The sequence below is a fragment of the Macaca mulatta genome, chromosome X, assembly GCF_049350105.2.
Source record: "Macaca mulatta isolate MMU2019108-1 chromosome X, T2T-MMU8v2.0, whole genome shotgun sequence".
Taxonomy (NCBI): domain Eukaryota; kingdom Metazoa; phylum Chordata; class Mammalia; order Primates; family Cercopithecidae; genus Macaca; species Macaca mulatta.
The window spans coordinates 99,446,424-99,473,175 of record NC_133426.1 but is presented as its reverse complement, the minus strand read 5'-3'; the positions used below and the strand labels follow the sequence as shown (position 1 = coordinate 99,473,175).

Genomic DNA, 26,752 nt, shown 5'->3' with positions numbered 1-26,752 from the left:
GTTTAGGGAGTGAGATATTTACATAGATTATTTCAATGTGCTGTGCCCAGTGCAATTATAGATATATACACAGATTGCTGTTGGAGCACTTCTGTTCTTACCTCATCAATAAAATCTAGGCAACCAAATGTGAACCATTACACCACCACCGGGGCTGTGCTCTCTGGCTGCCACCACCACCCCTCCCTCACCTTCACCTCTGCCTCCAGTGCACATTAAAGATCCAAAGTCATGACTGACTCCAAGTATTTCACAACCAATAAAAAAGGAGAAATATTTGAACTAAAAGCTGAACTCAACAATGAAAAGAAAGAAAAGAGAAAGGAGGCTGCGAAGAAAGTGATTGCTGTTGCGACCGTGGGGAAGGATGCTAGTTCTGTCTTTCCAGACATAATGAACTGTATGCAGACTGGCAATCTGGAACTAAAGAAGCTTGTGTATCTCTATTTGATGAACTATGCCAAGAGTCAGCCAGGCATGGCCATCATGGCTGTAAACAGTTTCATAAAGGACTGTGAAGATCCTAATCCTTTGATTAGAGCCTTGGCAGTCAAAACCATGGGGTGCATCCGGGTAGACAAAATTACAGAATATCTCTGTGAGCCCCTCCTCAAGTGGTTGGAGGATGAGGATTCCTATGTTCGGAAAACAGCAGCAGTATGCGTGGCAAATCTCCATGATATCGACGCCCAAATGGTGGAAGATCAGGGGTTTTTGGATTCTCTATGAGGTCTTATAGCAGATTCAAATCTAATGGTGGTGGCTAATGCTGTAGCAGCATTATCTGAAATCAGTGAGTCTCAACCAAACAGCAACTTACTCAATCTGAACACACAGAACATTAATAAGCTGCTGACAGCCCTGAATGAGTGCACTGAAGGGGCCAGATTTCATCCTGGACTGCCTGTCTAATTACAACCCTAAAGATGATCGGGAGGCTCAGCGCATCTGTGAGCGGGTAACTCCCCAGCTATCCCATGCCAACTCAGCAGTGGTGCTTTCAGCAGTAAAAGTCCTAATGAAGTTTCCAGAATTGTTACCTAAGGATTCTGACTACTACAATATGCTGCTGAAGAAGTTAGCCCCTCCACTTGTCATTTTGCTGTCCGGGGAGTCAGAAGTGCAGTATGTCTCCCTGAGGAACATCAACTTAATTGTCCAGAAAAGGCCTGAAATCTTGAAGCAGGAAATCAAAGTCTTCTTTGTGAAGTACAATGATCCCATCTATGTTAAACTAGAGAAGCTGGACATCAGGATTCATTTGGCATCACAAGCCAACATCACTCAAATTCTGGCAGAACTGAAGGAACATGCCACAGTGGTGAATGTTGACTTTGTTCAAAAAGCTGTGAGGGCCATTGGACGGTGTGCCATCAAGATGGAGCAATCTGCAGTGTGCTGTGTAAGCACATTGCTTGATCTAATCCAGACCAAAGTGAATTATGTGGTCCAAGAAATGATTGTTGTCATCAGGGACATCTTCCGCAAATACTCTAACAAGTGTGAAAGTATCATTGCCACTGTATGTGAGAACTTAGACTCACTGGATGAGCCAGATGCTCGAGAGGCTATGATTTGGATTGTGGGAGAATATGCTGAAAGAATTAACAATGCAGATGAGTTACTAGAAAGCTTCCTGGAGGGTTTTCATGATGAAAGCACCCAGGTGCAGCTCACTCTGCTTACTGCCATAGTGAAGCTGTTTCTCAAGAAACCACCAGAAACACAGAAGCTAGTCCAGCAGGTGTTGACTTTGGCAACACAGGATTCTGATAATCCTGACCTTCAAGACCAGGGCTATATTTATTGGGATCTTTTCTCAACTGACCCTGTCACAGCTAAATAAGTAGTCTTGTCTGAGAAGCCACGGATCTCTGAAGACGGAATTTATTGAGCCAACTGTGTTGGATGAACTAATCTGCCACATTGGTTCTTTGGCCTCTGTGTATCACAAGCCTTCCAATGCTTTTGTGGAAGGAAGTCATGGAATCCATCGTAACCACTTGCCAATTCATCATGGGAGCACTGATGCAGGGGACAGCCTTGTTGGCACCACTACTGCAACGAACCTGGAACAGCCTATGGTTATCCCCTCTCAAGGTGATCTTCTGGGGAGTCTTTTAAACAGGTGGCTGTGAAAAACAATATCGATGTATTCTACTTCAGCTGCCTCAGCCCACTCAATGTGCTTTTTGTAGAAGATGGCAAAATGGAGCACCAAGTCTTCCTTGCAACATGGAAGAATATTCGCAATGAAAATGAACTTCAATTTCAGATTAAGGAATGACATTTAAATGCTGACACTTTCCAGCAAGTTGCAAAACAATCATGTTTAGACTATTGCCAAGAGGAATATGGAAGGTCAGGACATTGTGTACCAATCCCTGAAGTTCACTAATGGCATTTGGATTTTGGCCAAGCTACATATCCAGCCAGGAAACCCCAGTTATATGCTGTCACTGAAGTGTAGAGCTCCTGAAGTTTCTCAATACATCTATCAGGTCTACGACAGCATTTTGAAAAACAAACAAGACTGGTCCAGTAACCTCCAATCATGCTGTGATCAGTGCAAGTCAAGAACTCTTAACTGGAAGAAACTGTATTGCTGTGTAGAATCTGAACCCAAACACACTGAGGGCACCCTGCAAGGTAGTAACTAGTCTAACCTGTACTAACATTAAGGCACAACCTGTTGGATAGTTTTAGCTTCCTGTGAACATTTGTAACCACTGCTTCCGTCACCTCCCACCTCTTGCCACCTGCTGCTGCTATCTGTCCTTATTTATGGGCTTCTCCATGCTGTGCCAACGGCTGGCTTTTTCTACACCCTTTTTTGAGTATAGTTTGGTATTTTGTAATTGAGAGCTCATTTCAAAAGCAGGAAAAGACAACAAATATTAAAGCAAGGAAAAGTGTCATTAAAAAAAAACAAAAAACTTTCTCATCTCCCAAAGCAAAACACCTACAAAGGTGTCCCTACTCACACCCCCAAAACATCTTATTTCTCCAATCTCAGAAGATGAGGTGGATTGGCTGCTTTTTATTTATTTCTATTTAGTTTTAGTTGACAAATAACATCTGTATTTATATTTATGTGATATAATGTAATCTTTTGTTGTATGTATACATTGCGGAATTACTAGATCAAACTAATTAACATATCCATCACCTCAAATACTTACTTTTTTTTTTTTCTGAGACAGAGTCTCGCTCTATTTCCTAAGTCAGAGTGCAGGCATGGGATCATAGCTCACTACAACCTCAAACTCCTGGGCTAAAACAATCCTCCTGCTTTAGCCTCCAGAGTAACTAAGACTACAGGTGTATGCCACCATGCCTGGCTTATTTTGAATGTTTTTGTATAAAATGGGTGTAGCTATGCTGACCAAATGGATCTCAAATTCCTAACCTCAAACGATTGAATAATCCTCAATTGATTGCTCGTCATCCCAAAGCATTAGGACTAAAGGCATGAGTCACTGTAACTGACCCAAATACTTCTAATTTTCTGTGATGATGACAAAAAACCTACTTTGTCAGCAATTTTGAAATATACAATAAACTATTACATATAGTCACCATTCTGTATAATCGAGTTCTAAAACTTAATCTTCCTCACTAACTGAAACTTTGTACCCTTTGACCAACATCTTGCCATTTTTCACGCTGCAGGCCCAGCCTCTGGTAACCACCATTCTACTCTCTGCTTATATGAGTTCAATTCTTTTAGCTTCTCCATATGAATAGGATTATGTGCAATTTGTCTTTGTGTGTCTGGCTTATTTCCCTTAGCATAATGTCCCCCAGGTGCATCCATGTTGTGGTAAATGCCAGAATTTCCTTCTTTTTTAAAGACTGATTAGTATTCTATTGTGTATATATATTACATTTTAAAACTCCATTTGTTTATTGATGGGCACCTATGCAGTTTCCCTATCTTACCTCTTTGACACAATTTCAGTTCCTCTGGATATATATACAGTAGAGGGATTGCTGGATCACATGGTAATTCTACTTTTAGTATTTTGAGAAACTTCCATACTGTTTTTCATAGAAGATTAACTAACTTACATTCCCATCAACAGTGTATAAGCATCCCCTTTTCTCCACATCCTTGCCAACACCATTATGTTTTGACTCTTTAGTAACAGCCATTCTAATAGGTTTAAAATGATATCTCGCTATGGTTCTAATTTACATTTGCCTGATAATTAGTGATATTGAGCATTTTTTCATATATCCGTTGGCCATTTGTATGTCTTCTTTTGAGAAGTGTCTTTTCAGTTTCTTTGCCCATTTTAGAATCAGTTTATTTGTTCTCTTGCTATTGAGTTGTTTGAATTCCTTATATATTTTGGATATCGATCACTTATCAGATGTATGGTTTGCAAACATCTTCTCCCAATCCATGGACTGTCTCTTCACTCTGTTTCCTTTGCTGTGCAGAGACATTTTACTTTGATGCAATCCCATTTTTCTATTTTTGCTTTTGTTGTCTATACTTTCATGGTCAAATTAAAAAAAATCGCCCACACCAGTGTTGTGGTGCTTTTTCCTTGTATTTTTTTCCTAGTCCTTTTACAGTTTCAGGTTCTGTGTTTAAGTTTTTAATTCACTTTGAGTTTATTTTGTATGTGGTTGTATAGTCTTTTCTCCTCTTTAAAACTAACCTTTTAGGCAGGGCGCGGTGGCTCACGCCTGTAATCCGAGCACTTCGGGAGGCCGAGGCAGGTGGATCACTTGAGGTTGGAGTTCGAGACCAACCTGGCTAACATGGTGAAACCCCATTTCTACTAAAAAATACAAAAATTAGCTGGGCGTGATGATGCACGCCTGTAGTCCCAGCTACTCGGGAGGCTGAGACACAAGAACCGCTTGAACCAGGGAGGCAGGGTTTGCAGTGAGCTGAGATCAAACCACTGCACTCCAGCCAAGGAGACTCTGTCTCAAAAATAAATAAATAAATAAAATGACCTTTCAATCTGTATTTTCCTTCTTACTTTACATGTATTTCTTAAATAATCTTATTCCCCTACAAGATTATTTTTTAGTAATAATAAATATTTTTATTATTTAAAAATATTTTTATTTTATGCACGTGAGTTTAGAGTTGAGTAATCATCACTACAATTCATTTTTAAAACATTTCCATCACCCACAAAGAGATTAGCTCCCTCTGGCTTTTCACTCACACATATATCTAATGATTCTTGCAAGCTATGTCTCTGTACTTGAAGTACTAGACATGGTCTGTTTGCTCCTTCCTCTAGATTCTCCATCTTTTCCTCTTTATTCTCTGCTCCCGGAGTCTAATACATGTGGCTTATACCATCAAATACGCACACATGCCTTCTGACTTTTAGTCGGGCTCAACCAATGAGGGATCCCATTAAGAGACTGGATGAAGGAATGAATGTAAGTCAGTGTTCCTCCTTCTCTGGGAAATCATGTCTTGCCTGTGTTCCTCCACATAAGATGACGGGTACTCACAAAGTGTGTTGCTTTAGCAGTTTCCAGCAGGGATTTTCTGCCTTTGTCCCTTCAGACCAAGGGCTGGTGATAAAGCAGTTGCTGCTACCCTTGGTTCCAGCATAATTCCTAGTAATGCTCATATGTTCCATCCATACCTTTGTAATTAGTCCCTTTGTAAATAATCCCTTCCTGAACTATCCTAATTTTAAAGTGGCATCTGTTTCCGGTTGGAAGCCCAGTGGATATGCTTTACTCTCCCTACCACACCAACACAAACACAGGACCAATATTTTAACTTATTACTGGAAATCTCAATTTCAGCAGGGGAAGGTGGTGTTCTCAGGCTCTCGCTGAGGTTCTTCCTATGCTTTAAGTTCTTTTCTATTGATAGAATCAGTACTACTCACTTTCCTTTCTGACTGGTCTTTGGTATTGATTTGTGAAACTTAAAGTGATTTTATTTTCTCACTTATTTTATTCAATGTTGGGGCTTCGTTTGTAGTTTTATGTGTAAACTGGATTTTTCCTTTGAGCATTTTATTTCTGAAATTTTTAGAAGTAAATCTCTCTTAGTCAAACACACAAAATACAAACATAGAAATGTTCATCTTTGTTTTAGTTAGGGTGGACGCTTCTCTCAGTTGGATACTCTCAGTTGACTTTCTGCTCCCTAAACTGTTAAGATGTTTGACAATTGCTTTGGTTTCGATTTGTTGATATGAAACAGCATTTTTCATCTAACTGACATCACAAAATTGTGCATTTCATTTTCAAGTATAAACTCATCTTTACTGTATGCTTCACTTATATTTTTAAAAAATCAGAATAAAATAGTCTCTGCTAACCAGAGAAGTTGGTGTGCAGAACGTGCTTTATTTTCAAGTTGACTGTTTAGAGTGGAGAAGATAGGTAGGAGGGGGTTGGTGGAACTGTCACTATTAGAACTATTACCAGTCACTGCTCTGACTGAAGCAGGAGGGTATTTGATTAACTGACTACAAGGGAGAGTTCAATGATTCATGAGGCATCAGAAAGAGCTATTTTTAAAAGTAATTTTTCGAATAGTGCTTAATGAGGAACATAACTGGAAATTGGGAAATCTTAAGTGTATTTAAGAGTCTTGATCATATATTAGGTTGTGGTGTTCAAACAAGTTATAAAATGCTAAAAATAAGTGACTTTTAAATTCATATTTGAATGGAACTAATATAACAATTAGCTATGTAGTTTAAATAATGCCAAATGAGCTACTTTGATTAACGTCAGTAGGAAAATAGTTTCCATTGAAACCTTTCACGTTATGGCTACTATACTCAATTTTTAAAAATCAATGAATATTTTTGAGTCCCTGACTTTGAGGCATATAAAATATCATGGAAATATCTATTGCATGCCAATTAGGTGGATGGCAAGAGGAACATTTAGTATAGTCATTAGGAGGCAATGAGACTTGTTTTACATTATGACAGTGACACTTTTCTCTCTTGGCTGAAATCCCTATTCAGAAAGCTGGGGAAATCACTCCAGATGTGTCTGTCATTCTAAATTCTAGCTTGCAGGCACTCTAGCTATTTTAAATGAAAATGATTTCTCATTAGAACAGAAGAAAAATCAACAAAAATCTCTTTCTTTGTGCCCTAAACACACTACCCCAAAATTCTGGCCAGTAATTGTAGCTCTTCTAGAGTCTGTTGTTCTAGAAATAAAATATTAAAGATTAACTTTATCAATTTACCCTTCAGTAGCTTCCACATGCACAGAGCTTTATCCTAAATCTGAATCTTGTTCTTATAGAATAATAACCTATGTGTGACAGAGAAACTGTTATGTGCTCAACAAATCTATGTTCTTTTCCTTTTGGATAAACAGCTGAGCCACATTTCCTGAGCACTCCTGCAATTAGATGAAGGCGTGTGGTTAGTCTTAGTCAGCAGAATATAGGCAGAAGAAATATTTGCAGGCCTAACCTCTAAAACCTCTTTTTCAGTCCTTTAAGTGGGTTCTGATTCTTTCTTCCCTGTGGAAAAGAAAAGCAGATGATTCACTGGAAGGTTTGTGTGCCCTAGGGGATGGTGAACACACTATTTGGAAGAAACATGGGCTCCTAATTAAAAGCATAGAAGATAATTGGACTTGGATGAGTCATGAAGCTTTATTGCACTCAATCACTAAGTTGTTAGGAATTTTTTTACTGCTTTTTGTCTACTCTTTGGAACTCGACATCTATCCACAGAATAAAGGAGACAATAGTACTGACAATTTGTGGATTTAGTGACTGGAAAGTCATCTCAACCTGGTGCCTTACTTACTGTTTGGGAGAACTTGTAAGAGATTACCTTCTATTTGTCCAGGTCTAGCAAAGGCTTTTATTACCCTACCCCTAGTGCTCTTCAACAGGATACCTAAATCACCCTCAGCTTTCAATGACAATGAAAATTTACCAGCTCCTATTCTCTCCATTCTGGTTAAAGCTATGCTTGCAGTACGCATACCTGTTTATAGAATGTATGTCTTACCTCTCATACCCTCACCCTGCCTATATAGGGTGCATTTATTTTATTTATTTATTTATTTGTTTGTTTGTTTATTTATTTATTTATTTTGAGACTTAGTTTCACTCTTGTCCCTCAGACTGGAGTACAATGGCACGATCTTGGCTCACTGCAACCTCCGCCTCTTGGGTTCAAGCGATTCTCCTCCCTCAGCCTCCCAAGTACCTGGGATTACAGGTGCTTGCCATCACACCCAGCTGATGTTTGTGTTTTTAGTAGAGACTGGGTTTCACCATTTTGGACAGGCTGGTCTCGAACTCCTGACCTTAAGTGACCCACCCACCTAGGCCTCCCAAAGTACTGGGAGCACAGGCGTGAGCCACCGCACCAAGCCTATGGGGTGCATTTGTACTCAGCTCACTGGTCAAACCTTGCAAATAAGTCTTCTCTTTTCCCTTCTTTATTAGTTTTGTCTGGCTGCTCCTCTTCTGTACTGACAAGACATACTCCGTACTCACAAAACATGTCACAAAATCTACATATTTGTATCAGAACATCCTCAAAGAGTTCCTTCTAGGGTATGACCTTTTTGCAGCAGACATTATAATACCAGATCTTAGTACAGTATGTGTACTGAGTAAACATGGCATTCATTTTTTCAATTTTCCCTGGTAACGTTGGTAAAAGTTTCGGAATCTTTACTATAAAGTCGGTATAGATGAATACTTTGTTTACATGCCAACCAACTTCAGGACTTTCAAAGTTTTATGTAATTAAATTGTAATAAACCTTTTAATTTTGGAACGATACAGACTCCGACTGGTGTATCACTCGGGGTTCTTTTATTTGGCACTATCTGCTAAAGAGGCCACTCTCACTGCTGCAGGATGGCGCTAATGTTGGAAATCTCTTTGTCTTAGCTCTACAGAGAAAAAGACCCTGGCCAAGTTTCCCGTCTTAGGTTTGTGGCCTTGCTACCTAATACAGTAGAGAGAAAGAAACTTGCCCACTTCCATTTCTGTTTGCAGTGAGAAATAAAGCACTCTGACCTACCATTACTGTGTATAATGCAGGATTCATCCTATGTAAAAATGAACATTCTGATACTGGGCAGTGTCCCTCTACCTCCATGGTAATTAAAAAAAAAAAATGTCATTTATGCCTGTTTTGATCACCACAGTGCGTCTGTGTCTTCACTGGGCCTCAATCTTTTTGAGTCTGAATTATTCTGACAGTTGTTGAGGATGATATCTTGACAGAAAAGACTTTACAAATTATTCCATAAAATTTTATAAGAAATGAGACCTATCGATGTGAATTTCAGTGCAAAAGAAGACTATTGAACTGTACTCTCTTGCAATACTTCAAAGGGAGAGATGTGCCTAATGTAAATAGACAATTATATAATTTGAAAAAACGTTTTAATTTTTTATGTATTTCTCTAATTTTAAATTGATTGTGTAAAACTTTATTGAATACTGTATCATTCCTATTCAGAGATTACATCATTTGGAGCAAAAATGTGACTAAATATAAAAATATGTATCAAAAGACTCTCAGCACTTTGGGAGGCTGAGACGGGGGGATCGCGAGGTCAGGAGATCGAGACCATCCTGGCTAACACGGGGAAACCCCGTCTCTACTAAAAAATACAAAAAACTAGCAGGGCGAGGTGGCGGGCACCTGTAGTCCCAGCTACTCGGGAGGCTGAGGCTGGAGAATGGCGTAAACCTGGGAGGCGGAGCTTGCAATGAGCTGAGATCCGGCCACTGCACTCGAGCCCGGACGACAGAGCGAGACTCCGTCTCAAAAAAAATTAAAAAAAAAAAAAAAAAAAAGGAATATGTATCAAAAGACTCTCCATATGAATTGAGGTAAAACAGATTACATATAACTTTATCATACCTGGTTTATACTGTTTAACTTCATGATGTGTTTATTGTCTTTCTCATTTTTAATAGGTAATATCATATCAAATCAATTAGAAAAAAATTGAAATTTTATGCAATGCAATTTTGTTCATTAATATTTAGGAATTGGGTTCTATATGCTAATGCAATATCATCATTATCATCCTCATACCACCTTACTTTTTTTTTTTTTTTTTTTTTTTTTGAGATGGAGTCTCACTCCGTCACCAGGCTAGAGTGCAGTGGTGCAATCTCGGCTCAATGCAACCTCCACCTCCTGGGTTCAAGCAATTCTCCTGCCTCAGCCTCCCGAGTAGCTGGCACTACAGCCACGTGCCACCACATCCAGCTAATTTTTTTGTATTTTTAGCAGAGATGGGGTTTTACCATGTTGGCCAGGATGGTCTCTATCTCTTGATCTTGTGATCCACCCACCTCTGCCTCCCAGTGTGCTGGGATTACAGGTGTGAGCCACCGTGCCCAGTTTCCCACCTTACTTTTTAAAAGTGCATTACTCTTCAAATCACTTTCATGTTTAGTAACTCTCACGTTCCTCACAATTTCTCAGTAAAATCAATAGAGTAGGGTGATAATTTCCATTTGTCAGAAGAGGAAACTGAGACAAGCTTCGGTGACTTATCTATGATCACAAAGTTTTTAACAGAGCATATACTAAAACACCAGCCTTCTGACTTGAAACCAGTAAGCTATGCATTCCAAAACAAGGTATATCAAGTGTATATATTGTGAATAAGTAGATAAGGTAAAGCCATACAATTACCTAAAAATGTAGGGTAACTAATATCATCTTGATGGTTTCAGTAGTAAAAAAGACAAAATGTCTTTGGACAGAAATTGTTATTTGATTTTTTGTGTGTGTTTTATATACTTGATTATTGAAACGGCAGCTAACACAAAAAGGTGTCAGTGACTGCAGCTATGTCATAGTTGCTCCAATCTTTCAAGTATTTTAGTAATAACATAGTATTAGCTAACAGAAATATAGAAGTAATTGCATGCTGGTCACTAATCTATGCACTCTAAATTGGCACATTTGATTTACATTACAATTCTATGAGGTAGATAGTATTTTTATTCCATTTAAAAATCAGGAAACTGAGGCTCAGGAAGTTAAAATAGTTTTCCCAGGGTCACAAAGAAGTTGCAGAACTGATATTCAAACCTGGGCAGCTTGACTGTAGTGTCTTCCCTCTTAAGCACTGTAATATACTATTATCCACATTTTATGTGTATAGAAAATGAAGTGCAGAGATTACCTTGCTCAAGGTCAGGAGTCAGTATGTAAACTCTGAATCTGGATCCAGAATACAGGATCTTAACAATTATGCTATACTGAAAAAATGACTGCTTAAAATTCTTAATTCCACAGAGATTTCTTTATTCTATTTATTGACAACTATGGGTAATTTTGTGCAGTGGAGAGACATTTGACAAAGACTGAAGACATATTTGGTTGTGAAAATCTGAGAAGGTGTGGGCAGAAAGGAGGAGGAGAGGCTGACAACTAGTGGGTGGAAGCCAGAAATTCTGGTAAACATCCTATCATCTAAAGTGCAACTCCCTACAACAAAGAAGTATCTGGTCTCAAATTTCAACAGTGCTGTGATTGAGAAACTTTGCTTTATTTTTACGATTATTATCTTTATGTAGCTATAAACAAGGTGAAGCATGTTTCTGGGTATCATTTAGTTTAGAGGGGGATATGCTAATAATGTTAAATGAAACAGTAGCACAATTTAAAAGCCTAGAATAATGTACGTTTAAAAACTGTCTTTAAAATTTATATTTAACTTTTAAAATAAACTGGAAAAAAACATGCTCAAATCCTACAATACAGCCATCCTACGGGATGAAAACTGTTATTTTTGTAATTTTTTCTTTTCTAGTGAGCTTCCAGTCCCTCATATAATGCCGGTTTTGTTCTGCTATATGAGAAGATTGGTGAAAAGGCAAGCCAGGTAAGCCACCAATTCCTTGAGAATCAATGAGAAGATTAAAGTGAGAATTCTCTTCCCTGCACAAATCCAGAGGGTAAATTACTACATGTTTCTGGGCTGAAAAAAGAAATTTTGAGTTGATTTGTTTTAGCATCACTTCTTTAAAAAAATACACTTTAATTATTAAGTTACTTTTATATTGGTCAATATTTCAGAATTAACAGTTTGCGTGGTACAAAGGCAAATACACATAGGAAATCAATAAACATTACTGGATGATGGTGATGATGATGATAATGATGTCAATGAATAAGCTTTGGAAATACATTTATATATAACAATATTAGCTTAAATGTTTCTTGTATTTAAAGTCATGAAAAAATAATCCCACTTACAAAATACAGAAGCTAATAAACTATGTACATGGTAGTTAATTTATAACACACAACCAAATCTCACTAATTTACAACTATGAACATGCAAATGATGCATCAAAATATTTTTCAGGGTATTTTAAACAAAGGATTTTCTTACTGCAGTACTTGCAAGTACTTTCTTACGGCAAGTACTTCAGTAAGAAAATGCTATATATAAAAATATATAGTATTTGGTCAGCAAAGGCCTCAAGGAGCAAATCCATTGAATAATAATATAGTTAGTTCTTCTTAGTGATTATAAAACTACAAAATAATTGCAGATAAATAATTAAGGAACTGATAATGAAAATCAGAATAAATTACAAAGAATTATAGTTTAATAGGTACTGCCTTATAAGTTTGAGTATACTATGTCAAGAAAAAGAAAGAAAATTGTACTGAAACATTTGCTAATCATAATTTTATTTTTCATTGAGTGGAAAACATAGACTTAGCCCTAAATGCTGTCAAATTATTTTGTATTAGAGCTCTTTGCTACCTTGCAACTCTAACATAAAAGGTTACATTATTTTCCTGTCCAATTCATTCACAGTTAAGGTCATTTTATGATGCTCAATGATGCTATTCTAAGACAATTAAAGGGTGGAGAATAAATAAATCTTCCCTTCTTTTCTATTTCTTTCCATCTCCCAGTATCCACCCTATTAACTTTTCTATACTAAATGATAAAAATACTTACAGCACATCAGCAAAAAGACCTTGGAAGAGGTCATAGCAAATAGCTACCACAGAGACTGGGAACGATGCATATCTCTCACTTATGTGTGTGGAGGGGGTCGGGGATGGCCACGTCAGCGTGCTTTAAATGCATAACGGGAAGGAACTGCTCTCATTTAGATCATATTTAAGGAACAGGTACATTATTAACTTTCTACTTGGAACAGGCACCTAGTCCTCTGCTTTGACATGAGCTCAGAAATAAGGCCCCTCACTGATCTCTGTTTATTTATCTTGCTTCCCTGGTTCTCCTTCACCTATGGCTACGAAAAAAGACTTCGAAGGGCAGAATGTGGACTGGTATCTCTGACAACACAGTTTGCTTGATCGCTCAAAATACTAAAACCCATTAATAAAAATGCAAGATGTGATTTTACAAAAAGAAGTGGAGAAGACACATGGAAGATGACAGTATGGCTGAAGCACAAAATGTAGGTCTAATGAAAAAAAGGAAGATGAGCTACTGTCTTTTAGGCAAGATTAAATTCTTTACCACTTACATGGTCTATGAGATTATCACTAATATACTAAAACATATGTCTTCTCTTCAGTAATTTCCAATCTTCTTACTCTCATTCGCTGTTCATGGCACAAATGTGAAGACAAGGATAGGTCCAGCGTACCACGGTATATTTTCATCCAATTTCCTCCTGTTAGATCAGATTATGTTTCATCCAAACCACTTCCCACTATTGATCTCATTAAAACATTTATCTGGAGACAGTAATACTCTCCACAATGTAGCAATAAAAAACACAAAATAAATTGGACAAGGGCAAGGGGAGAATTAAAATAATTGTTTAGTACTTATTTCAGTTTCTGGATCCAGAAATTCTTTGTAATGCCAATGGAGTCATTCAGAAATTCTTCAAGTAAGGTTAAAATAATTTATGATCCTCCCTTCATTTAACAAACGTAGTACTCCCATGGACACGTCAGTTCTTTAAACACATTTTAAGCTATTTACAAATCAGGGGGCAATTGTGATCCTTTTTTCTAGATTTGTCTTTCTCCCTTCTTGTTAAAAAATGTAAACTTCTTTCTTTTTAAGGCTAAACGTTCTGTGTCTTCTAGAACTTCACCTCTTTAATGTATCTCCTTTTTCTACCATTAATCTGTTTATTTCTGTTAAATTCTTATTACTCCACACTGTGCCCAAGACTTCTCTTCCCTAACAAAGCAATACAAAATCTCTACCTGTAATCCAAACTCTCAATCTGATTTAGGGGTTATCTGCCTGCAAAGAACAGGAACCTGTTAAAAAATGTTAAGGTATGAAGGAGACATTAAAAATGAGTTGTCTTAAAAAAAAACAAAAGAGAGTGCCAAAAGGATTTTAGGTGAACTGGAGATCTGTAAGGCAGCTAGATTCTCCCATAAGTGTGTGCACACATGCATACATGCATATACACACACAGAAATGAGGTCATATATATATATTTTTCAGTAACTTGATTATTGATTAAAAAAATTTTTTACAATAAACTGAATAACATTCCATGAATTAAATGTTCCATAATTTACTTAACAATTTCCTCGATTAGCAGTTATGTATCTTGTTTTTAACTGTTACCCCCTGCCCCACCCCCGAGAAGGAGTCTTGCTCTGTCGCCAAGACTGGAGTACAGTGGTGCAATCTTGGCTCACTGCAACCTCTGCCTTCCGGGTTCAAGTGATTCTCCTGCCCCAGCCTCCCGAGTAGCTGGGATTACAGGCACCCACCACCGAGCCCAGCTAATTTTTGTATTTTTAGTAGAGACAGGGTTTCACTGGGTTGGCCAGGCTGATCTCGAATTCCTGACCTCAGGTGATCCGACTGCCTCAGCCTCCAAAAGTGCTGGGATTACAGGCATGAACCACTGCACCCAGCGTTTTTAGATTTTTAAATACATTTCAAATATTGCTGCAATAATTTATACCACATCTTATGGTATGTGTATAAGTTTTTCTGTCAAATACAATACCATAAGTAAAATAGTTTTGTCTAAGGCATGCACAAGAGTTTTAATAGATTTTTTTTAAATTATACTTTAAGTTCTAGGGTACATGTGTACAACATGCAGGTTTGTTATATATGTATACATGTGCCATGTTGGTGTGCTGCACCTGTTAACTCGTCATTTACATTAGGCATATCTCCTAATGCTATCCCTCCCCCCTCCCCCCACCCTATGGCAGGCCCCGGTGTGTGATGTTTCCCTTCCTGTGTCCAAGTGTTCTCATTGTTCAATTCCCACCTATGAGTGAGAACATGTGGTGTTTGGTTTTCTGTTCTTACAATAGTTTGCTGAGAATGATGGTTTCCAGCTGCATCCATGTCCCTACAAAGGACATGAACTCATCCTTTATAATGGCTGCGTAGTATTCCATGGTGTATATGTGCCACACTTTCTTAATCCAGTCTGTCACTGATGGACATTTGGGTTGGTTCCAAGTCTTTACTATTGTGAATAGTGCTGCAATAAACATATGTGTGCATGTGTCTTTATAGCAGCATGATTTATAATCCTTTGGGTATATACCCAGTAATGGGATGGCTGGGTCAAATGATATTTTCAGTCCTAGATCCTTGAGGAATCGCCACACTGTCTTCCACAATGGTTGAACTAGTTTACAGTCCTACCAACAGTGTAAAAGTGTTCCTATTTCTCCACATCCTCTCTAGCACCTGTGGTTTCCTGACTTTTTAATGATCGCCAGTCTAACTGCTATCTCATTGTGGTTTTGATTTGCATTTCTCTGATGACTAGTGATGATGAGCATTTTTTCATGTGTCTGTTGGCTGCATAAATGTCTTCTTTTGAGAAATGTCGGTTCATATCTTTTGGCCACTTTTTGATGGGGTTGTTTGTTTTTTTCTTGTAAATGTGCTTGAGTTCTTTGTAAGCTCTGGATATTAGCCCTTTGTCAGATGAGCAGATTGCAAACATTTTCTCCCATTCTGTAGGTTGCTTGTTCACTTTGATGGTAGTTTCTTTTGCTGTGCAGAAGCTCTTTAGTTTAATTAGATCCCATTTGTCAATTTTGGCTTTTGTTGTCATTGCTTTTCGTGCTTTATTCATGAAGTCCTTTCCATGCCTATGTCCTGAATGGTATTACCTAGGTTTTCCTCTAGGGTTTTTATGGTTTTAGGTCTAACATTTGTCTCTAATCCATCTTGAATTAATTTTTGTGTAAGGTGTAAGGAAGGGATCCAGTTTCAGCTTTCTACATATGGCTAGCCAATTTTCCCAGAACCATTTATTAAATAGGGAATCCTTTCCCCATTTCTTGTTTTTGTCAGGTTTGTCAAAGATCAGATGGCTGTAGATGTGTGGTATTATTTCTGAGGGCTCTGTTCTGTTCCATTGGTCTATATCTCTGTTTTGATACCAGTACCATGCTGTTTTGGTTACTGTAGCCTTGTAGTATAGTTTGAAGTCAGGTAGCGTGATGCCGCCAGCTTTGTTCTTTTGGCTTAGGATTGTCTTGGCAATGTGGGCTATTTTTGGTTCCTTATGAACTTTAAAGTAGTTTTTTCCAATTCTGTGAAGAAAGTCATTGGTAGCTTAATGGGGATGGCATTGAATCTATAAATTACCTTGTGCAATATGGCCATTTTCACAATATTGATTCTTCGTATTCATGAGCATGGAATGTTCTTCCATTTATTTGCATCCTCTTTTATTTCACTAAGCAGTGGTTTGTAGTTCTCCTTGATGAGGTCCTTCACATCCCTTGTAAGTTGGATTCCTAGGTATTTTATTCTTTTTGAAGCAATTGTGAATGGGAGTTAACTCATGATTTGGCTCTCTGTTTGTCTGTTATTGGTGTATAAGAATTCTTGTGATTTTTGCACATTGATTTTGTATCCTGAGACTTTGCTGAAGTTGCTTATCAGCTTAAGGAGATTTGGGGCTGAGATGATGGAGTTTTCTAAATATACAATCATGTCATCTGCAAACAGGGACAATTTGACTTCCTCTTTTCCTAATTGAATACCCTTTATTTCTTTCTCCTGCCTGATTGCCCTGGCCAGAACTTCCAACCCTATGTTGAATAGGAGTGGTGAGAGAGGGCATCCCTGTCTTGTGCCAGTTTTCAAAGGGAATGCTTCCTAATTTTAATAGATATTGTCAAACTCATATTCGAACAAGCTTTATCATATTATACTCCCAGTAATCTGGTATGGTGAAATCTATTTCCCAATATTCTCATCAACAGTGGATATTATCAATGTTTTAAATATTTGCCAAGGTAAAGCATAAAAATCAGTAGCTCACTGATGCTTTATTTTCATTATTCAGTTTTATCTTATTTTCAATTTTTATTTTATTGATTACTAATGAACCCATGTAATTTTTGCACATCTATTTGTCCATATTTATTTCTAAGAGTTATTGTTGCTCTAAAAGACCACTATATATTTACGTATATGTTACAATTATCTTTGGCCTCTCTTTTTACCATACAGACATTTTACATTTTTATGTAGTTAAATTGGTTACTATGTTATCTGTGGCTTCTGGGTTCTGTATCATAATTAATAAGTTCTTCTGTACTCTGGGATTAAAATACACAATGAGATTCTTCTGATATGATTACAGTTTCATCTTTAGGATTTAAAGCTTTACTCTACTGGAATTTATTTTTGTTTAAGGTGTGAAACAGATTGTCCAAACTTATTTTTATTACTAAATAGTTTTCCAAACATGTATACAATATTTCACTCCATTTTTTATTATATAAAATGCTACTTTTATTGTACATTAAAAAAAAAAATTCCCAAAACTCTACCTACTTCCCCACCAACCACTCCAGCCCTCTGGTAACTATCATTTCACTCTCTAATTCTTTGAGAACAACTTTTTAAAATATCAGTGACATCATGTGGTATTTGTCTTTCCATATCTGGATTCTTTTCAGTTGACATAATGACCTCCACGTTCATACATATCTCAAATGACAGAATTTTTCCCTTTTGTCTTTTAATGGTATTCCGTTGTATACATACACCACATTTTCTTTATCCACCCACCTATTGATAGAGATAGGTTGAATCCATATCTTGTAAATAATGCTATTGTAAATAATGCTGCAATAAACATGGTAGTGCAGATATTTCTTCGACCTACTGACTTGATTTATTTGAACATGTACCCAGCAGTGGAATTGCTGGATCATATGGTAGTTCTACGTTTAATTTGTTGAGAAACCTCCATTCTGTTTTCCATAATGGTGGTACCAATTTATATTCCCACAAAGAGTATACAAGAGTTTCTTTCTCTTCACATCTTCACTAACACTAATCTTTTGTGGTTCTGATAATAGACATTCTAACACATATGAGGTGATACCTCATAGTTTTAATTGGTATTTGCCTGATGATTAGTGGTTAAACTTCTTGTTTTTTTTTTTTTTTTTTTTTTTTTTTTAAATCAGTTGACCATTCATATATCTTCTTTTGAGAAATGTCTGTTCAGGTTCTTGACCCATTTTAAGACTGGATACTTATTTTATTGGTATTGAATTGAGTTACGCAGGTAATTTGGGTATTAACCCCTTGTCAGGTGTACAGGTTACAACTATTTTTTCCCATTGTGTAAGTTGTTTCGTTATTCTGTTATTGATTTCCTGGCTGTGTGGAAGCTTGTTAGTGTAATGTAATATCATTTTTCTATTTTTACTTTTGTTGTCTGTGCTTTCAGGATCATATCAAGAAAAAATCATTGCTCAGACTCATGTCATGTAGCTTTTCCCCTATGTTTCCTTTCAGGAGTTTCAAATTTTGAGGTCTTACATTTAAGTTATTTAGTTTATTTGGAGTCAATTTTTGCATACAGTATGAGATAAGGGTCTAGTTTCATTCTTTTGTGTGTGGTTATCCAGTTACCCAGCACTATTTATCAAAGAGAATGTCCATTTCCCATTGTGTGTTCTTCACACGTTTGTTGAAAATCAATTTTCCATAAATATGTGGATGTATTTCTGGGCTCTATTTTCTATTCCAGTAGCCAATGTCTCTCTTTTTTTATATCAATACCATACTGTTTTTATTACTACAGCTATGCAGTATATTTTGAAGTCAGGTAGTTTGATGTGTTCAACTTCATCATTTTTGCTCAAGATTGCTTTGGCTACTTGGGGTATTTTGTGATTCTATACAAACATTATCACTGATTTTCATACTTCTATGAAGAATATAGCTGGTATTTTTATCTTATTGTATTCGGTCTTTGGTCACTTTGAGTAGTATGGAAACTTTAACAATATAATTCTTCCAGTTAATGAGCCTAGATATCTTTTCATTTATTTGTATCTTCTTCAATTTCTTTCATCAATGTTTTACAGATTTCAGGATAGAGATCTTTCACTTCCATGGTTAAATTTATTTCTAACTATTTTGGTTTTGTAGCTATTGTAAATGGAATTATATTCTTTATTTCTTTTTCAGATAGTTTGCTTTCAGTGCATAGAAATGCTACTGATTTTTGTATGCTGATTTTGTTTCCTGAAACTTTAGTGAATTTGTTTATCAGTTCTAACATACTTTTGGTGGAGTCTTTAAGATTTTCTATGATCATTTCATCTGCAGAGATGGTTTGACTTTCTTCTTTCCTATTTGGATGCATTTCATTCCATTCTCTTGCCTTGTTGCTCTGGCTAAGACTTAAGAGTTCTATGTTGAATGGAGGAGGCAGAAGTGGGCATCTTTATCGTTCCAGATCTTACAGGAAAAGTTTTCACGTTTTCTTGTTGAGGATGATTATAGCTGAGGGTTTGTCATGTATGGTCTTTACTGTGTTATAGTATGATTATCCTGTTCTTAATTGGTTGAGAGGTTTAATTGTGTGAGGATGTTTTGTTAAATGCTTTTTTATGTATATTGAAATGATGTAGGTTTTTTTCTTTCATTCTATTAATGTGATGTTCCATATTTATTGATTTGCTTATCTTGAATCATCTTGTTTGTCTAGAATGAATCCCACTTGATCATAGTGAATAATCATTTTAGTATACTGTTGAATTCAGTTTTCTGGTATTTTCTTAGACTTTTCGCCTTTCTGTTCATCATGAATATTTGTCTGTAGTTACCTTTTTTTGTAGTGTATTTGTCCAGCACTGATATCAGGGTAATGCTGGCCCCATAAAATGAGTCTGAAAGTGTTTCCTCTTCTTTAACATCTGTGAAGCATTTGAGAAGAATTGGTGTTAGTTCTTTAAAAGTTTGATATAATTTAGTAGTGAAGACATCAGGTCCTGGGACTTACTTTGATGGGAGACATTTTATTACTGATTCAATCTCCTTACTCATTATTGGTGTGCTCAGATTTTCTACTTCTTCATAGTTTAACATTGGTAGATTCTATGTGCCAAGAAATTAACTTATTTCTTTTAGATTATCCAATCTGTTGGCATATGTTAATGCATAATAATCCTTTATGATACTTTGTATTTCTGGTTTATTGGTTATATTGTCTTCTTTTTCATATCTGATTTTTTTTTAATTTTCTCTCTCTTTTTTTAACTTTTATTAGGTTTGGGGGTACATGTGAAGGTTTGTTATGTAGGTAAACTTGTGTCACAGAGATGTGTTGTACAGATCATTTCAACACCCAGGTATTAAGTCCAGTACACAATAGTTATCATTTCCGCTTCTCTCCCTCCTCCCACTCTCTACCCCCAAGTAGACCCCAGTGTCTATTGTTTTCTTCTTTGTGCTCATAAGTTCTTATCATTTAGTTCCCACTTACAAGAGAGAACATGAAGTATTTTATTTTCTGTTCCTGCATTAGTTTGCGAAGCATAATAGCCTCCAGCTCCATCCATGTTCCTGCAAAAGACATGGTCTCATTCTTTTTTTATCACTGCATAGTGTTCCATGGTATATATGTACCACATTCTCTTTATCCAGTCTACTGCTGATGGTCATGTAGGTTGCTTCCATGTCTTTGCTATTGTGAATAGTGCTGCAATGAACATTCACATGCATGTGTCTTTATGATAGAATGTTTTATATTTGTCTGAATATATACCCAGTAATGAGATTGCTGGGTCAAGTGGTAGTTCTGCTATTAGCTCCTTGAGGAATCGCCATACTATTGTTCCACAAAGAGTGTATAAGTATTCCCATTTCTGTGCAGCCTTATCCACATCTGTTATTTTTTGACTTTTTAATAATAGCCATTCCAACTGGTGTGAAGAAAGTGGGCAAAGGACGTCAACAGACACTTCCCAGTATTCCCTCAGTTGTAGGGAATAATTAGTCCTAGAATGAGCATTACTATTTTCCTAACAAATCTTAATAGAAACACCAAAAAGATCATGTTATTTCCAAATAACTGCCACCTAGGATGAAACTAAAATAATATTTATAGGACCAAAAAGTTATTCAGCACTCAACAGTATAACATTCATAATGTCTGTTTTCCAGTAAGAAAATGACCAGTCATGCAAAGAAGGAAGATGTGACCCATAATGAAAAGATAAATCAGTCAACTGAAAATCTCCCATAACTGACACATATGTTAGAATGAGCAAAGGACAACTATATATCTGTGTGTATGCACATATATATTCTGTATACTTAAAAAGTTAAGACACATGGAAGATGTGAAAAAGATTCAAATTGAATTTCTTGGCATGAAGAACACAATATTTGAAATGAAAACTGTAACTTTTAAGATAAAAGATATTCTGGATGAGATAAAAGGCAGACTACACATTGACATATATTAGTGAAATTTAAGACATAAACGCAGAAACTATACAAAATGAAACAAAGAGAAAAAGTATTTAAAAATAAGAGCATCTGTGAATGGTGGGATAATTTAAGAGGACTAACATAGTTTTAATTACACTTCCTACAGGAAAAGAAAGAGAGGCTGAGATAAAAAAAAATGTGAATAAATAATGTCTGCAAATTTTCCTAATTTGATAAAAACTATAAACCCACATATACAAGAAACTCAAAGAGACCTGAAGAAAATTAACCAAGACATGTCATAATAAAACTGCTCAAAACCAGAGATCAAGACAAAATATTGAAAACAGTCAGAGAAAATAGACTATGTGATAATACAGTGGCATTCTCTAGTGACTCACTCACTCAACCCCAGTCTCAGAGAAAGCTGTAATATAAATAAATGCTTAGGTGCGTGTGCCTTTGGAGCATATGCTGAACTGCTAGGCTTGGGTGACAGTGAAAGTGGCGTTGGTGGTGAGGATGATTATACCTCGGAAATTTTTTGTAACTGTGTCACTCAGTCCCTAGGCTTAAACCATATACAACTTGCATTTTTGTTACTTGCTGCTACTAATATTTTCACATACAAGTCTGAATTTTGGAGATATATATGCTGTATTTTCTTTCAAAGACATAGAAACGCATTTCTACTATTGGAAGGATATGGATCACAATATAACATGTAATTACTCATTGTGTTTATTTTCATGACTGTCAGCTACAAATTGTGTAGATACTGACATTCAAAATACATTAAGATATTGATACTAATAGAAAGAATCTAGAAAAAATCTCCCCCAAATTCTCCCATATAAATAAGTGTATGGGTGAAAAGTATGAAATGTTCATCGACTATAGATTCTCTGGAAAACCTCTCATGGACCATAGTTCAACTGTAATGAATTATTAAATAGTCAATGAAGTGGAGTCACTTCCTTGCTATTCGTTTCATTTTTATCCTACAATCTTACAAAGTACCTTATACTCTAGGATGGAATTTCAAAGAACGTTTCACTCTGTCTTGTTTTTCTATCACTACTCCTTGGACGTATCTCTGCTATTATTCACTGAGTCGAGATTTTAAAACCATGCCTCTGTAACATAGACTAAAAAACTAGCGAATGGAAAAGAGTTCTCTGCATTATTTTATAATAATCAGAAAAAGTAACATAATCAAATAGAAATATGAAAGAGAAGTTCATACAAAAGAACAAATGTCTTAAAAACATATGTAAAGATGTCCAGCCATATTTATAATCTAAGAAATACAATAAAACAGCAATAAGATAGCAACTTTGAATTGCTGAATATAAAAAAAATTTTATTATACTCAGTTTTTATGAGTATGACAGAAAGAGGCACTTCTACACTTTGTTGCTGGGAGTAAATTTGAAGTAAACTTCTCGGGACCAATTGAAAAATTGCAATCAAAATTAAAATGCACATGCCTTTTCAACATAATGGAGGCTGCTTAAATAACACGTGACACATGTATACAATGAAAACATTCAGCCACTATTAATGAGACAGACTGGTATATGATGACTCTGTAAATGCTTATAAGGAAAATAAGTTGCTGAATACTTTGTATTTGGAAAGCAACTCTTCATGATTGTTACCATTGTGGGAAAAATGGCAATGAGATAGTGTGGTTATACTTGTATTTTTCTACTATTTTTCCTTTGAAATATTCATCCTGACTACATATAATTTGCTTTAAGAGATGGGATCTCACTATGTCCTTTTGGCTGGTCTGGAAGTCCTAGCCTCAGGTGATCCTCCTGCCTCAGCCTCCCAAACAACTGGAATTACAGGCATGAGCTACTGTGCCCAGCTCCCACATATAACTTTTATGGTAAAAACAAATGTATGTTGAAGAGTCAGCAATGACTTTGATGGCACAATAATCAGTTTTTCTTTTTCATTTTGATGAAAAAAAGTGAATTTTGTATTATAGAACAAATAAAACTATTATGGATGTTTATGTTTTATTGTATTTTGACAATTCTACAATTTTTTAAAGTTAAAATACTTCCCCCTCAATAAGGTTGGAAGTGCTTAGCCTTCTCCTTACAATCCCAAGTTTCTGGTATGAAATTAGTGATGGACTATTTCTTCGCTCAGTTCAAACTCTGGATTAGGAGAACAAATTCTAGAGTCAAGATTCCTTAGATTCAGGTATCTCTGAGTCTATCCATCTTTGTGTCTGTAAAATAGAGTAATAATAACATCCACTTTATGAGACTCTTGTTAAGCCCCAAATAGATTAATTTATAAAGTTATTAAAACATAGTGAGTGCTAACCAAATGCTAACTACAATCGATATCCTTATTGATTGATATATGTTAATTAATTAATATCCAATATAAGAGTTTAACTAGCCAATGCATAAAAAATTGTTTCAAACATTTGACAAAAGTCTTTCACACTTTATCTCATAATGCAGTTGATATATTTAACTTATGCCTTTAAAACAACGGTGCACACAGGCCGGGCAGAGTGGCTCATGCCTGTAATCCTAACACTTTGGGAGGCCATTAGAGACCAGCCTGGCCAACATGGTGAAACCCTATCTCTACCCAAAATACAAAAATTAGCCGGGCATGGTGGTGCATGCCTGTAGTCCTAGTTACTCAGAACGGCAAGGCAGCTGAATTGCTCGAACCCAGGAGGCGAAGGTTATGGTGAGCCCAGATCATGCCACTGAAGACATGCCTGGGAGACAGACAAAACTCCATCTCAAAAAATAAGTAAATAAATATTTTTAAAAATGGTGCACACAGTAAACTCAAGTGAAGTTAGATATCATTTATTTGTAGAAAATGTCAAGAAACACAATGGATTGTTACATCAGCAACTGGACACACTGTGTTGGTGGGTTAAATTCATCAGCCCAGAACTCTAAATTTCACGCTAAGATGATCTTAGAGGGCCAGCACTGAAATAGTTCTCGGTATAGCATAGAAAGCATGCATTTTCACATGTAATGGCATATAATTATGTCTGCCTGAAATGTCTTTGTCCCTTTTGTGAGCTGGCAAACCTTACTCTTCTTTCAAACCTAGTTAAATAATAACTCTTCTCTTGAAATCTTGTCCAATTTTCAGTGACAGAATTAGTTTTTCTGTCCTTCCAGTTACATCTTGTTAATATCAATGTAATAGTACTTACCATTTTTTTTTTTTTGCTGTAATTATCAGCTTACATGCCTTTTTCTGCCCACCGATGGTGAGCATCTCAACAGAAGGCATTATTCCTTATTGATTGTTGGTTCCAGAAACCTCATGCCATTAGTACAACATGAGATTCCGACAACTCCATCAAAAGATAAAGATATCTGGAAATCTTGTGATTCAAAGAATCAAACTAGTGATAGCCACAGCATGGATGTGACAGCAATTTGTGAACTTTATCAGTGAGGTCTGTTAATTATCGACACCCAAAGTTAGTCCAGGAAAAATATCAAATTAGTATTCATAGTACTTGCTAGCTTGGTTCCTGGAGTTTGAATCCCTGTTCCATGACTTACTGTATTATTTTGGGAAAATGTATTAACTTTTTGCAAGTCCATCTGTAATATGGGGATCATAACAGTACTAACATTTTGGGGAGTACTTTTGAGAAAACTAAATTTAAAATTTATTTGTAAAGCACTTAGCACATGCCACATATAGTGCTTCATAAACAAAGAAACTCTTGTGAACCTTTTGTGTCTCCGTTTTTTCGTGTGTGAAATGATGATATTAATAGTATCTAACTATGATACTGTTGTAATAATTACAGGAATCAATGAATATAAATTTTTAGCACAGTTTCTGGTAAGAAATTTATAAGTATTATTATTATTAATCATTATTAATGGTATAATCATTAATAAGTAAACATAAACATAATAGAATAAATTATGAGATTGGCACAAAAATAATTGTGGTTTTTGCCATTGAAAGTAATAACAAAACAATTTCCTAGTTTAAAGCAGTAATCTTCCCCCTACACCCAGAACTTTCAAACTTTACCCTTCTGAGCACTGGAGACTCTAGAAACATCTGAGAAATTGCTATACAAAAAAAGGGAGGAAAAAGTGTGAAGCTCAGACCCTCCAACCTATTTCAGTCAGAGAGGTTTGCTTATCGTTTTTCTATATATGAGATTTTACACACTATTTTAAAAAATTACTTCAATAAACCTTGCAGCTTCCCTAAACTCACATGCCCTAATTGGACGGAACTGAGAGCTTTAATCAATACAGCAACTGTACCACACACTGTTCTGCTGAGCTATGTACTCACTGAGAATTGAAAAGCCCAAACCCTCTTCTCAGGCGACATTAACCTTTTATTCATAACAGAAACATGAGAACATTATTCTCAATAAGATGCCTTCAAGGAAATTTGAGGTAGTTAATCTTAAACCAGCCTCAAATGGACAGCGAAGATTCAAACAAGTTCTTAAACATGAAGATTTACATTGTGGAATAAATACTGAATACATTTCTTTTCCAGTTCAGAGTACTCTATTCTACTTGTTTCTATTAGAACCGCTAGGGTTAGTAGAGCCCCTTTTCTCTTATATTTCTCGCCTGAACACTTTCTTTCCTTTAAATCTGTCTTCTTATGGTATCCAACTTTCCCCACACTGCACATACATACCTGTGATCATTTTATATTTACTCCAGGTTTTCTTCATTCTCATATGACTTTTCTCAGGGGACAGTGACTGAGTGGAACAAATAAGTGGAGACACACCATGGTTTTATGATATTAAGGATAATGTTTCCATTTCGATTTTTGGCATTTTTTTCTTAGACTTTGCAGCATTTCACTGACCTTTTTGAACTTACATGATGAGCTTCAAATTTCAGGGAACAAGAAAGCTACCATAGCAAAATATCTTATTCCCATCTAAATTTTCCTTGACTCATCCAGACACAGTACTGATAAAATAAATAAAAATTGTTCTCTTCATTCCTCTGATCCAAGGATGGAATAATAAGAATTGTAGTCTGTGGAATTTTTAAGGACCTAGAACAATAACCACCCT

At 36.2% G+C, this 26,752-nt stretch overlaps 1 pseudogene; it reads left to right on the top strand.

Moving 5' to 3' along the window:
* Nucleotides 1-207: 207 nt before the first annotated feature.
* On the top strand, nt 208-2,138 carry LOC698429 (AP-2 complex subunit beta pseudogene; annotated as a pseudogene).
* The last annotated feature ends 24,614 nt before the right edge of the window (nt 2,139-26,752 follow it).